The sequence below is a fragment of the Malaya genurostris genome, chromosome 2, assembly GCF_030247185.1.
Source record: "Malaya genurostris strain Urasoe2022 chromosome 2, Malgen_1.1, whole genome shotgun sequence".
In the NCBI taxonomy this organism is placed as follows: Eukaryota; Metazoa; Arthropoda; class Insecta; order Diptera; family Culicidae; genus Malaya; species Malaya genurostris.
Window position 1 is genome coordinate 281608650 of NC_080571.1, and position 12224 is coordinate 281620873.

The 12224-nt window shown below is 37.3% G+C and overlaps 1 protein-coding gene across 1 annotated transcript in view; it reads left to right on the forward strand.

Moving 5' to 3' along the window:
- Positions 1-1991: 1991 nt before the first annotated feature.
- The window catches only part of LOC131430309 (follicle-stimulating hormone receptor), a 406919-nt gene continuing 396686 nt past the window's right edge, over positions 1992-12224 (forward strand). The window contains exon 1 of the mRNA XM_058595180.1: positions 1992-4031. The gene's annotated coding sequence lies outside the window, so the exon portion shown is untranslated. The remainder of the gene's footprint in view (positions 4032-12224) is intronic.

Here is a 12224-nt window from a genome sequence, read left to right on the forward strand (position 1 = left end):
CATAATTTCTAAAACATAAGTTTCACATTTGATTTTCGATACAACTGAGAATCTTCGGAATGGTGTTTAAAATAAGTGTATTCAAGCATTCTTCAAATTCTCAGACGATTTTGATCAAACTAATGTGTAAATAAACCTGAAAAATCTCGAAATGATTTTTTCTTGAATATATTCCAATATGGCATCGATTGTAACAGTGAGTTGAATAGAAAATGGTTCACCCAACGTAATGACATATATTATCTAAATAACAGGAAACATTAACATGTTAATATTTCGGAAAGAAATTCTCTACGTTTTGTTTTTTATCAGATTAAATCTTCTAGTTGAATACAATACAATACCGTATAGTCATTTATCTTAGAAGGTCCGACTTTTGTGATACGAACTGTAGGTATTATTTTGGCAAGTCCGTGTGCTGGAGTTGCAAAAACAAGTTGCACAAGCGGTAATATATAACTATGGGAATAACTATGATGAAATTAACTTTTCGTTCAATATCTTTGAAAAGTGATGTCAGGTCTGCTTATTATTTTTTTCGAGAGATGAAAACCGAATACAAATTATTTGATTGATTTTTGTTTTCATTGCGTATGTAACGCTGTATTCCGGCAACTTTTATGATAATAATCTCATATCTGCAAGTTTTGCGTTCAATTCAAACATCTTGCAGAACTTTTTTGCAAGTTTTGAATTTTATATCAATGTTTATCTAAAACTGTAGAAAATAATGTCTGCTTAGCATTTTTTGCCATGCGGAGAGCATCAATCATTTCACTAATTTTTCTTCCACAAGAGATTTATAGCAATTTCGACGTATATTGTGCCCGGTACAATTATGACAGCCGTTTGGAAAGTTTTTGATAAGTTGCACAATTGTTACAGTTACTCCCGTTTTACATGACGATGTGAAATTTTTTGTAGAGCTTTTAGTAAAACATTAACAAGTTGGTGATTTACTGCACAATTGTTTTAGATGTACTTAAAGTTGTTCTACAGTGATTTTTCGGTAGTATTGTGAAACTTAACAGTGATAAGTTGCACAACCAATTTTAATATATATTTCTAAACATATCTAACATAAATAACATTTCTAAATCAATTGTAAAACATCTTGAAAGTTCAATAAGTTACATTTGCTACTTGGGATTTCATCAAGTCCATTGGAGTTCCAATTTAAATTATATTTTATGTTAGACTCCTTTCTCATCCATGATTTCAACCAATAGCCAGCTATACTATATTGAATAAAAGTGATGAACTAATACAAACAAACCTGAAATAGTTATATGATCATGTACAAAATAAATGTATTTTATTTCATGTAATTTATAATAGCAAATCGCTTGATAAAAACAGTGTTTAGATTAACTAATGAAAACCAACATACTAATATGATATTCGAAATGGATTAGGTTTAAAGTATCTATTGTTACTCCTAAGCTTTCCATAACTTTAGTACACGACTACTGCCATTTGAATACGAGTGATTTTGAAACTATTCTAATTTTTAACATTTTTCAATCAGAGTTAACGGATAATTTTCGAATCAATTTCCCACCCCCCAGTATCACAGAGTTATTTCCATTTTCACATTCAATCAGAGATTCATTGATAGGTGCTGAAAAGCTATCAGTATTAGCATAAACAAAACAGACTCTCACCAAACGCACTCACCTACCGGCTCTATATCGATAGTGAGTTCCGGTTCTCGCGGTTTCTCGTGGTCACCCACCGTTAGCAAACGAGAACGAATAGTGGTCATGTAAACTGGTAACTCAACCTGGTCAACGGCGTAGCTGAGAACCGATCGGAAAACCCCGCTGCGTGCTGGGGACGCAATGTTGCTGGCCGAGTGCCGAACGACCAAAACCATCAGCATCAGCATCGGTTTCGCATAGAGCAGCTGTTTCGCCGCGGCTGCTGCTGCTGTTAGTACCGACTCAGATTGGTGTAGTGTGTCCTCTCATGTTCAAACCTTGGCCTGCCTGCCTGCCTGCCTGCTATAGTCAGTCAGCTAGCCAACCAGCCAGCCAAAGTAACAGTAGATACAAAGTGAGTGGCGAATGTTCAAGTGTAAGGTATTTCCACTAAATTTGCCGACACCGCGAGGCAGTTGTGTTCGACCATTCAACCAGAACGGTTCACTTTCAGCGACTTTAGACGCGGTCCGCGGTTCTACTGGATCCTTCGCATCCCGCTTCTGCGTTAGTGTGTGCATAGTTGTAGATCTTCAAACTGCTGTCAACCCCTATCCTACCGGTCCATGGCACTCTCATCCCTTAAATCCGTGCTCGTGTGTCAGTTGTGTGGTATCCGATTGAGTCAGGTTGTTTTCTCGATAGGGTCTTGAGCTAGCTAGCTAGCTAGCTGGTTAGCTTACCAGTGACTTTGCTTGCTACTCAGCTGATGATGATGATGATGGCGATATGGGGATTTGACTTTTAGTTTTTTGTTGTTGTCGAATGCAGTTCAGAGGATAAACAGTGACAACCTCCTGCCACCTTGAGATGCAAAGCAGAGTCTAGAAGTTCGACGACGATCGAATTGTGCCGTCGTGCTGTGCTGGACCTTTTGGCCCGAGGAAGTTGTTTGTGCATTGCTGGCGGTCTCTAATGAGTGTGTGTGTTTTCAGACGATAATTTTGCGTTTCACGATCGATTTAACGGATAATAGAGTTTTAGTGGTACCGAAAAGTTGGTTGGTTAAGGAGAGCAAAACAAGCAAATGAACCAGTGCAGAGAAGCTCCGAGTGAGTGCTTGAAGGTGGACATGGAGCCAAACTGGTTTTCGAACCGAGCAGTGCTTAAAGTGTTTTAACAGGATTGCAAATAAAAAATATGCGGTTCAAATTAAAGTTCATTAAAAATTGATAGTGTACGTGAAGCGGTTGATAGCGAAAACATGTCCTTCGGCGGCGTAAATGCAACTTTCGCTCACATGTGTTCTGGTCGGTGGCTTATCGTACGATAGTCGGGGGCTGAACGCACGTTGCTAGCGGTTTACGCCAGTGGGCTCGAAACAGGCTTCGACGGGTAATCGGCAACTACAACATACATTGAGGCACAAGAAGTAAAATTATGCAACTCTCGCGCTCTCAACCCGTTGTGCGGCCCCGAAGAGCAGCAAGTCCCATTGATGTTAGCAATTATTGTCAAAAAAGGGGAGATAAGTGGAAAAAGCCACTTGAGTACCGCCTGAAAAAGGGCAAGCAAGTGTAGGTAATGCAGTGGATAAATCATAAATTCATGAAAGACAGCCTCAGCGGCAAACAGTGACAGTGAGTCGCGCAAAAATAAAACCGTCGTGGAAAAATGGGTGAAACGCAAAAATGCGGGAGAAATGAAGCATAAATAATCTACCGAGTGGGAGAAGGCGAAAAAAGGCGAAATGAAGTGCGCTTGATGTGATTACATGAATGAACGGTTGTAGATGAATAATAAATAAGACGCGAAGTAGTAACAGGCGCACGTGGAGTGCCCAAGGTTCCGAAGTTCGCATGTGTCAGATTGAGAGAAGAGAATTATAATCGTACTTAAATTTATGCACATAATCGTGTGTCATGTATGTTAGTTTTTTTTTTCAAGCTGTGGCTGCTGTCCGTGGAAAAAAAATGCATTACGGCGAAACTGTCGGAGGTGCGCGTGAATGCAAAAGTGCATGCAGTGATGATCGATAAAAGAAAATTACTCGGTCTTAGTTGACAATCGGGAGTGTCATCTTCGCAAGATTCTCTTATAGACGCGTCAAACGTGTAATGAAATGGTAAAGCAAAATGTGCATGGTCACGCTGTCGCTGTTCTATCGATGTCACCACAAAATCAACTCATGTTGAAGCTAAAAATTAAATGACGTCGAAGTGAATCAATGCTGACGAATGTGAAAACGTTCTGTTGAGGAATGCAAAAAATGATGAATTTTTATGATGCCTTTTTTTCGATTGCCGTTAATGTTCGGCGTCTGAGTGCAGTCGAAAAAAAAAACTGGTGAATGCTGGTATCTGCTAGACGGTGTATGCAGTTAGTGAACTAGTAAGTCCTATTTGTTATTAGAGTGTTTAGCAGTAATTGTCAAAATAAATAATGGTATCATTATGGAATGTAGAATGTTTTCAAATAAGGAGTCAATTCAAAATTAGACCTGATCATGGAACGGTGCACAGCGTACATGTGCGGTTTTTTTTTGTTCATTTAGATCGCATTGCGATTAGATCTCATTCCTCTTCATTTCAAAAGTAACCCTATTGGTGTAGAGTTTACACGACACGGTTTTCGGGCTAGAATCATGCTGTTGGGGGAATCTTGCCTCAACCGTTCTTCCCTCGCTTAAATATTGTTTCTTGTTGGTTTTGAAATTGAAGATAACTTGAAAAATTGGGGGGTTTTTGTTCTGTACAAAAAGTACATATTTCGTTTTGATATCTTCGCATTTCGTTTTTGGCCTTTTTGTACAAATCAAAACCTCTTAAATGTTGTCAGATAGGATATTGCAGCTAATGAAATATTCTTAAAGGGTCACATAAATTGTGTGAACTATGCGTCTGCTATGCGGTTCAAATTGAACTGTTAGGTGGAGATGGCGGTTCAATTTGAATTGATTTAAGCACTGATGAGCCGAAGGCGAAACGCGAAGAAATCGAAAGTTAAAATAGTTATTCATGAAATCAGTTGCACTTTGGGCAATGACTATGGTTGCAAAAAAGCTTGAGTTTGGCAACGATTCGCGCGGGATTTCCAGACATACGGATTTTTCAGTATTCTGCAGCTTTTAAAATACATATGTAGACTTTACTGAATTTTATACTGATTTGGCAAAAAAATCTGATTTTATACAGATTTTTAGGAAAGTCTGGTTTTACCGCCAATATAAATACAATTACAGAAAGTTTTTTCTGCTTTATCTTTATGATTGAAGAACTTAAAAATCGGTTCGCCCATTGGCTCGATTTCTGCCATCAAATTTCACTGGATTAAATCATAGAAAACTTGTGCAAGTTGAACGCAGTTAAACTAATTACCTGTTGAACTTTCAGAAAGCACCCATAAATTTTGTGCATTCTTAACATTGGCCGTATTTGCCATCAGTTAATCTCGACAGATTCTTTCGGATTCTATACTTTAGTTTTGTAATTTACACTGAAAACTGTGTCAGACTTTTTCTACGTACAAAGGGAGATTTCATCTATTTTTTTTAAAGTAACTATTTAATGGAATATGAGTTAAAATTAAATTATTAAGATTAAAATTGGGTGTTCAGCCACAAGTGGTAACTTTTCAGTCCTATTATATATATGATTTGGTTATTACGATGAGGACATCATTTGCTTCCGCAATTCTGAGATTTTTGTGTAGGGAAAATTCTAAACCTACTTGTATTGTGTAATGGGGAAAAGGAACTTTAATACTAACTTACTAACTAATACAGAGAGCGAATCGATTCAATTGAAGATTGCATCGATTTTTGTCGGAATTTGCTTATAATATTATGTGACATTACATCTAATGGTTCTATATTTGTGAGTCTGTGTAACTCATTTGTACTAAACCAGGGAGGACGCTTCAAAATCATTTTCAGAATTTTATTCTGAATCCTTTGAAGCGTTTTCTTCCTGGTGGAACAACAACTTGACCAAATTGGTACTGCATAAAGCATGGCTGGTCTGAAAATTTGTTTATAAATTAACAATTTGTTTTTAGACAGAGCTTAGAATTTCTGTTTATAAGAGGATATAAACATTTAATATATTTATTACACTTAAATATATTTAAAATTCCATCACTACCAGGAGCCTTCATGTTTTTAAGTTTCCTAATAATTGATTTAATTTCATAAAAATTCGTCTCAGTAATGTCAACTTGTGATAACACTTGGGTTGAAATATGATCATATTTCAGTGAGACTTCAATTTCAATAGGACTCACAAGGTTCAAATTAAAATTGTGGACACTCTCGAACTGCTGAGCAAGTTTTTGAGCTTTTTCGCCATTTGTAAGAAGTATTTGATTTCCTTTCTTGAGAGCTGGAATTGGTTTCTGAGGTTTCTTAAGAACCTGGAGATTTCATTTATGGTAATTTTTTATACTTTCTTATAAAATTATGAAACTACCTTTTTCAACCGGGATGTTTTCTCCTGGATGTATTTAGGCAGTTCAATGAGTGCAATGAAAATAGAAATAATATAATAATAAAAGTTCGTCCAAAAACAAATAAACCCTTACAAAAACTGCTCTGAAAATTGATATAGAAAAATATGTTAATCAATGTAAAATTAGTTATGCGGATTTATGCTGATTTTTTTTCCTCTGTCACGATCTGGAATCGCTGGATTCGCGTTTGACGTGAATATGTCTTACTTTACTACACTGAGATCTCTTTTTTTACGCGGAATATACGTACCGCGTAAAAAAACCTGACAAAAACAGCGCAAAACAAACCGCTTAACTTCGGAAATCCGCTTAAAAAAAGGCGTAACTTCGGAAATCCGCGTAAAACAAACGCGTAACTTCGAAAATCAGCGTAAAAAAGCGTCTGTTTTGGTCATTTAGGGGTTTTGTTGGTTTGTGCAAAAAGCACATATTTTGTTTCTATTTCTTCGCGTTTCGCCTTCGGCTCGTCAGTGCTTAAAGCAGTTTAAACTGAACTGCCATCCCGTGCCTAGCAGTTCAACTTGAACCGCTAAGCAAACGCAAAGTTTGCACTACTTATGCAACCCTTAAATAATATTGCACAAGTGCTATATTATTTCTGACGTCTCAGGCGTAAACGAGTGACGGCTTATTATTGGCCGTCGCAGAATGTGAACATTTAGGGGTTTTGTTGGTTTGTGCACAAAGCACATATTTTATTTCTATTTCTTCGCGTTTATCACTCGCCGTCACTCGTTTACATCTGAGACGTCAGAAATAATATAGCACTTGCGCAATATTATTTAAGGGTTGAATGAGTAGTGCAAACCTTGCGTCTGCTTAGCGGTTTAAGTTGAACTGCTAGGCACGAGATTGCAGTTCAGTTTGAACTGCTTTAAGCACTGACGAGCCGAAAGCGAAACGCGAAGAAATAGAAATTGTTTTGGTGCCAAATATCTTAGAAATACATAAACGTCCAGATTGGAAACATTTCCGCAATCGAAAATTTTCTTTGATGCCAAATATCTTAGAAATGAATGAAACGTCGAGATCTGGTATAATTTGAAAGACCTCAGTGTATGGGGCGCCCTTTCAAAATTGGCGCTGTTGAAGAATCTAGGGTAGAACTTAATCGTGAATATCTCGAGTTGTACTAAACGCAAAAACATAATTCTTTTTCTACAAACAAAAAAAAATTGAATTTTACGGGCGACGTAACGCCTCATACGATGTAATTCATAAAGACCTAATTTTTCAAATGACGGATTGTATTCATTTGGAATGAGTTCATGTTAGATTAGCATAAATTTGACTGGTTTCGACTGTAACTTGCATTTTGCTAGCGGTGCGACTGTATGCATTTAAATACACCTTTTACCAGCCAAGCAGGTGTATGCTTCTGTGGTTCAGTTGTTCAACGGACGTACTTTGTGATCAAAAGATTCTCGGTTCAAGTCGCGCGGCGGTCGCAATCAGTGTTCGTTTTTTATTCAATGAATTTCATGTCATGGAATTTAAGACACGATATGGAAATGTTCTTTCACATAAATTTGCGTGAATTGCGACGCTCCATTTATGTGCATCTAATAAGATGTAAAATCACAGGGGTTTTTTTGAAGTGTGTATTCTATCAGCAATATGATCAGCAATGCATGATTAATTTTTCAACAGTTTGAGATAGGCATAAAAACTCAAAGAATGAGTTTTTTTTTCATTTATTTATGCAAACAATGAGGAAACTCATCATTGTCTGCCTTAATCGTACCTGCGACGACGGATTTCAGGTAGTCAGACACATATCAGTCCTGAAGTTCAACTGAATGATTATAAGAAGTAAAACAATGGTCTAACACCGATCGCTTCTTCTGGTGCGTTAGACGGAACTAGACTCCATGACGAGGAGTACCTTCCACCAACAGCAGCAACAAAAGACTGTGTGGTATAAAGCCCCAATCGGATTGAATTCTGAAACTGAATTCAGAACCTGCACTCTTAGGAAAAATTTAATTTACGCTTGTTGTAAATTCAAGCATGCCGTAATTTCTTCGGTAGTACATACACACCAAAAAAATCTGAATTTTACAGGTGACTTAATCCCTCATACGATGTAATTCATAAAGACCTAATTTGTCAAATGACGGAAAATTTCATTTTTAATGACTTAATGTTAGATTGGTTTGAATTTTACTGGTTTCGACTGTAACTTGCATTCTGTTAGCAGGTGCGACTGTATGAATTTGAATGCACCTTTTACCAGCCAAGCTGTTGCGTGCTTCTGTGGCTCAGTCGATTAACAGACGTGCTTTGTGATCCAATGGTTCTCGGTTCAAGTCGCGGCGATCGCTATGCTAGATGCACACATAAATGGAGCGTCGCAGTTCACGCAAATTTACGTGGAAGAATATTTAATATTTTATCCAAAATTCCATAACATGAATTTCATTTAAACAAAAAAAAATGAATACTACTGATAGCGATCGTCGCGACTTGAACCGAGAATCAAAAGGTCTGAATGTCGAATATAACTAAATGTTAAAAGTACCCGAATAGTCGAGATCTCAAAAAGTCGAGTACGATAGAAGGTCGAATATAACGAAACTCGTTTGCACGTTTTACTTAAACATAATTTATTTTCCTTTTTAGGTCCGAGCGAGTGACAGCGACTATTTCAGAAAAGTTTTCAACAGTTTTTAAACATTTGTCATCATTTTCTACCTGTTTTCCCTTCTTCTTGTATCAGCTGTGTAGTACCATTAGAGACAGGAACGCAGAGCGAACAAAGAATAATTTCAACGTGTTGTATTGTATTGTACAGTTCACATCAATTCGAACTGCAACAACACATATCGTTGCATCTATTTTGTTCGTTGTCAAATTGGATAGCAGGATTATAAAGCGTGGTTATGGAATTGCATAACAAATTCAGATCTGAAAGTAATTATTTTTTAGAAACGCTTGATGCGTCCAGATCTGGTGCATTCTCGAGAGAAAAAAAATGTTTGAAAATAAATCGACTTTGGGAGTACCCCGAAATAAAAAATTTTACTTTATGCTAAATGTCTTAGAAATGCATGAAATGTCGAGATATGGTGTAATTAATAAAAAAAAATTAGGAGCAAAAACGGCTTTAGGACTTAGGGCATTTTAGACCGCGTAACGTCGGAATCTGCACAAAAAAAAACACGAAACTGAAGAAGTTTGATGCCAAATGTCTTAGAAATAGATTTTTTAAAATATAATCGACTTTGAGACTTTGAAATTTTGAATTTCGAAATATCGCGGAAAATTTCAAAATATTTCGGAAAACCACGTAACTTCGGAAACTGCGAAACTTCGGAGAACCGCGTAGAAAAAAATCTCTTAATTTCGGAAATCCGCATAACTTCGGAATTCTGCGTAAAAAAGCCGCGTAGAAAAAACCGCATAATAAACTGTGTAAAAAAGACCTAAAATTCCTCTTTCAATTGTATTCTATTTGTTGTTGCATTCTACATTTTGTCGTATTTGACTTCTTATCCTTTTCGACTCTAAGGTGTATTCGACCTTATGGTAGTTAAACTGTTTGTTGCATTTGACCATTCGTTATATTCGACATTTCGTTATTTCGACTTTTTGTTGTGTTCGACCATTTGTCGCATAAGCCTTTTGGTCGTTCGTCCTTTTTATGTTTCGACCTTTTATTCATCGACGTTTTGTCATTCGGCATTTTAGTACATATTCGAGCTTAATGATTGACACAATGGATGAAAATGCACAATAATGATGCATGGGAGAAGTAAATCATTTTCACCTACCCGTACCCTAACCACGGTGAATAACTTCCAAGATTAATTCAAAACTTTTCAATAAATGCTCAATAACCTTAGGAAGTGAAAAAGCTTTTCCAACACTCGTAGTTTCTGAAGACCGCGAGTATCTGCATATCATCATACTATAAATAAACGTGATATTTATAATATTTCGACAAATTGAATCGTTAAAAATACAACGAACGAACGCCTAGCGCGATTTGAAACTATGTTAAAACCCTTACTAACCAACTAATTCCCTGATAGACAAAACTTGGTCGTAGGCTTGTCAACATTTATTGGTATTCATACCAATATTTACTTTCTATCCAGCAATACAGATGTATTCTCCTAAAACACCGATTATTCATTATAGATAGAGATAAATACCGAATTCCGGTTTTGGCTTGTTTAGGAATGCCATCAAGCATTAAGCGATAGCACTAAGGTTGCAATAAAATATAAAAGCGATATCACTAAGATTGAAATTGTAACATTATCATTGCGTTTTTACATGGCTTGACATAAAATAGGAAACATAAGATCGATAGCAACAGCGCGACTTGAACCGAGAAACATCAGATCACAAATCACGTTAGTTAATCGACTGAGCTACAGAAGCACACATCTGCTTGGTGAATAATTGATACATATAAATCCACTCGAGGCCTGTAAATTCTGCGCGATTGGGAATATTGTGTCATTTGACAAATTGAGTTGTTTTGATTTGTATCGTTTCTAGAACTATGCCGCCTGTAAAATTCATATTTTTTTCTGTGTACAATTGAAATGTAATAACATAAATATACTGTAGTTATGCAGCAGCACCATAGTTAGTGTTTGATTGTTTGCTGTGCTGTAGCTATTAAGGAGTGTATCGATAAGTAGTTAGCAACATTCACACAGTTATTACTCTGAAATGGTTTAATTTTTTGCAGCGTGTTTTTCGGTGACATGTATGTTTACATGTCATTAACAGCTGCGCAATCGATTGGTTTCGGTACGGTTTATCGTTTCAATGATGAGTCGAATTGATCCGGAAACGCGAAAGAAAATTCTGCACACTTGGTGCTCAGAAAGTGGTGTCACGTACAACGAAATTGCAAAATATTATCGAGAAGTTCGGTAAGACCCTTTCCATGAAGGATTTGCCCCGATCCGGTAGGAAAACGGGTCCCAGCCAGCCCGGCCGGGACTTAAAAGTGGTTGAGTACATCAGGAAAAACCCATCGGCGTCGACGCGGGATTTGGCCAAGCAGTTGAACACCAGCATCGCGATGATTCAACGGATCAAAGTTCGGAACCCCCTGAAAACGTACAAGAAACAGAAGGTGCCGAAAAAGTCCCTGATACAGCAAGTTCAGGCCAAAACAAGAGCGCGAAAACTGTACAACCGGATTCTACAGAATAAAGACGGATGCATCCTGATCGACGACGAAACCTACGCCAAGGAAGACTCTCGAGCGCTGCCCGGACTGCAATATTATGCGAAATCGGTGTACCAGGACCTGGACGACGCTGACACCACGGTGGCGATGGAAAAGTTTGGGCATAAGGTGTTGGTCTGGCAAGCAATTTGTACCTGTGGTTTGCGGTCGTCGATTTTCTTCACGAAGGGCACAATTAACGCCAAGGTGTACGAGGAGGAAATGTTTGAAGAAGAGAATGCTGCCACTGTACAGAAAGCATAAGGCTCCTCCTCTCTTCTGGCCGAATTTGGCTTCAGCCGACTACGCAAACTCCGTTCTACAGTGGTTGTCACAAAATAATGTACAGTTCGTGAATAAGGACATCAACACACCGAGCTCCTTACTGCAATTTTATTTGTATACATTTCATCTTTTGACAGCTGACTACTATAAAGCTAAGAGTGCTGCTAGCATTAACAGTTAGCGAATTTATACTGTAGGTATTTATTTAGTGCTATTATAGAACAAATGTAGTGATATTATAATACCGATATAATGTTTATGATTAACATGATAACAAAACAGAACATGAACGTATACAAGTGGAAAAAACTTATACTTTAAACGACTCACTAGAAGTGCTGCCTGTTATTTCTCAAAAAATTATGTACAAAACAACTTGCAACAAAATGAATTGAATTATTCGACAGATGATTCTGATGCTTCAAATGGAACGCAACAATCGATCATTAGGTGTTTCCTAGAGATCTCCCGTGCTGTAGACCAAACGTACAGTACTCTTATCACAAAGTCATAAATAAATCTCCAGTATGAAAACATATCAGTTATACGAGGCATATTGAAAAAGTAAGGACCTTCAGTTTATATTTCTAAATCGACAA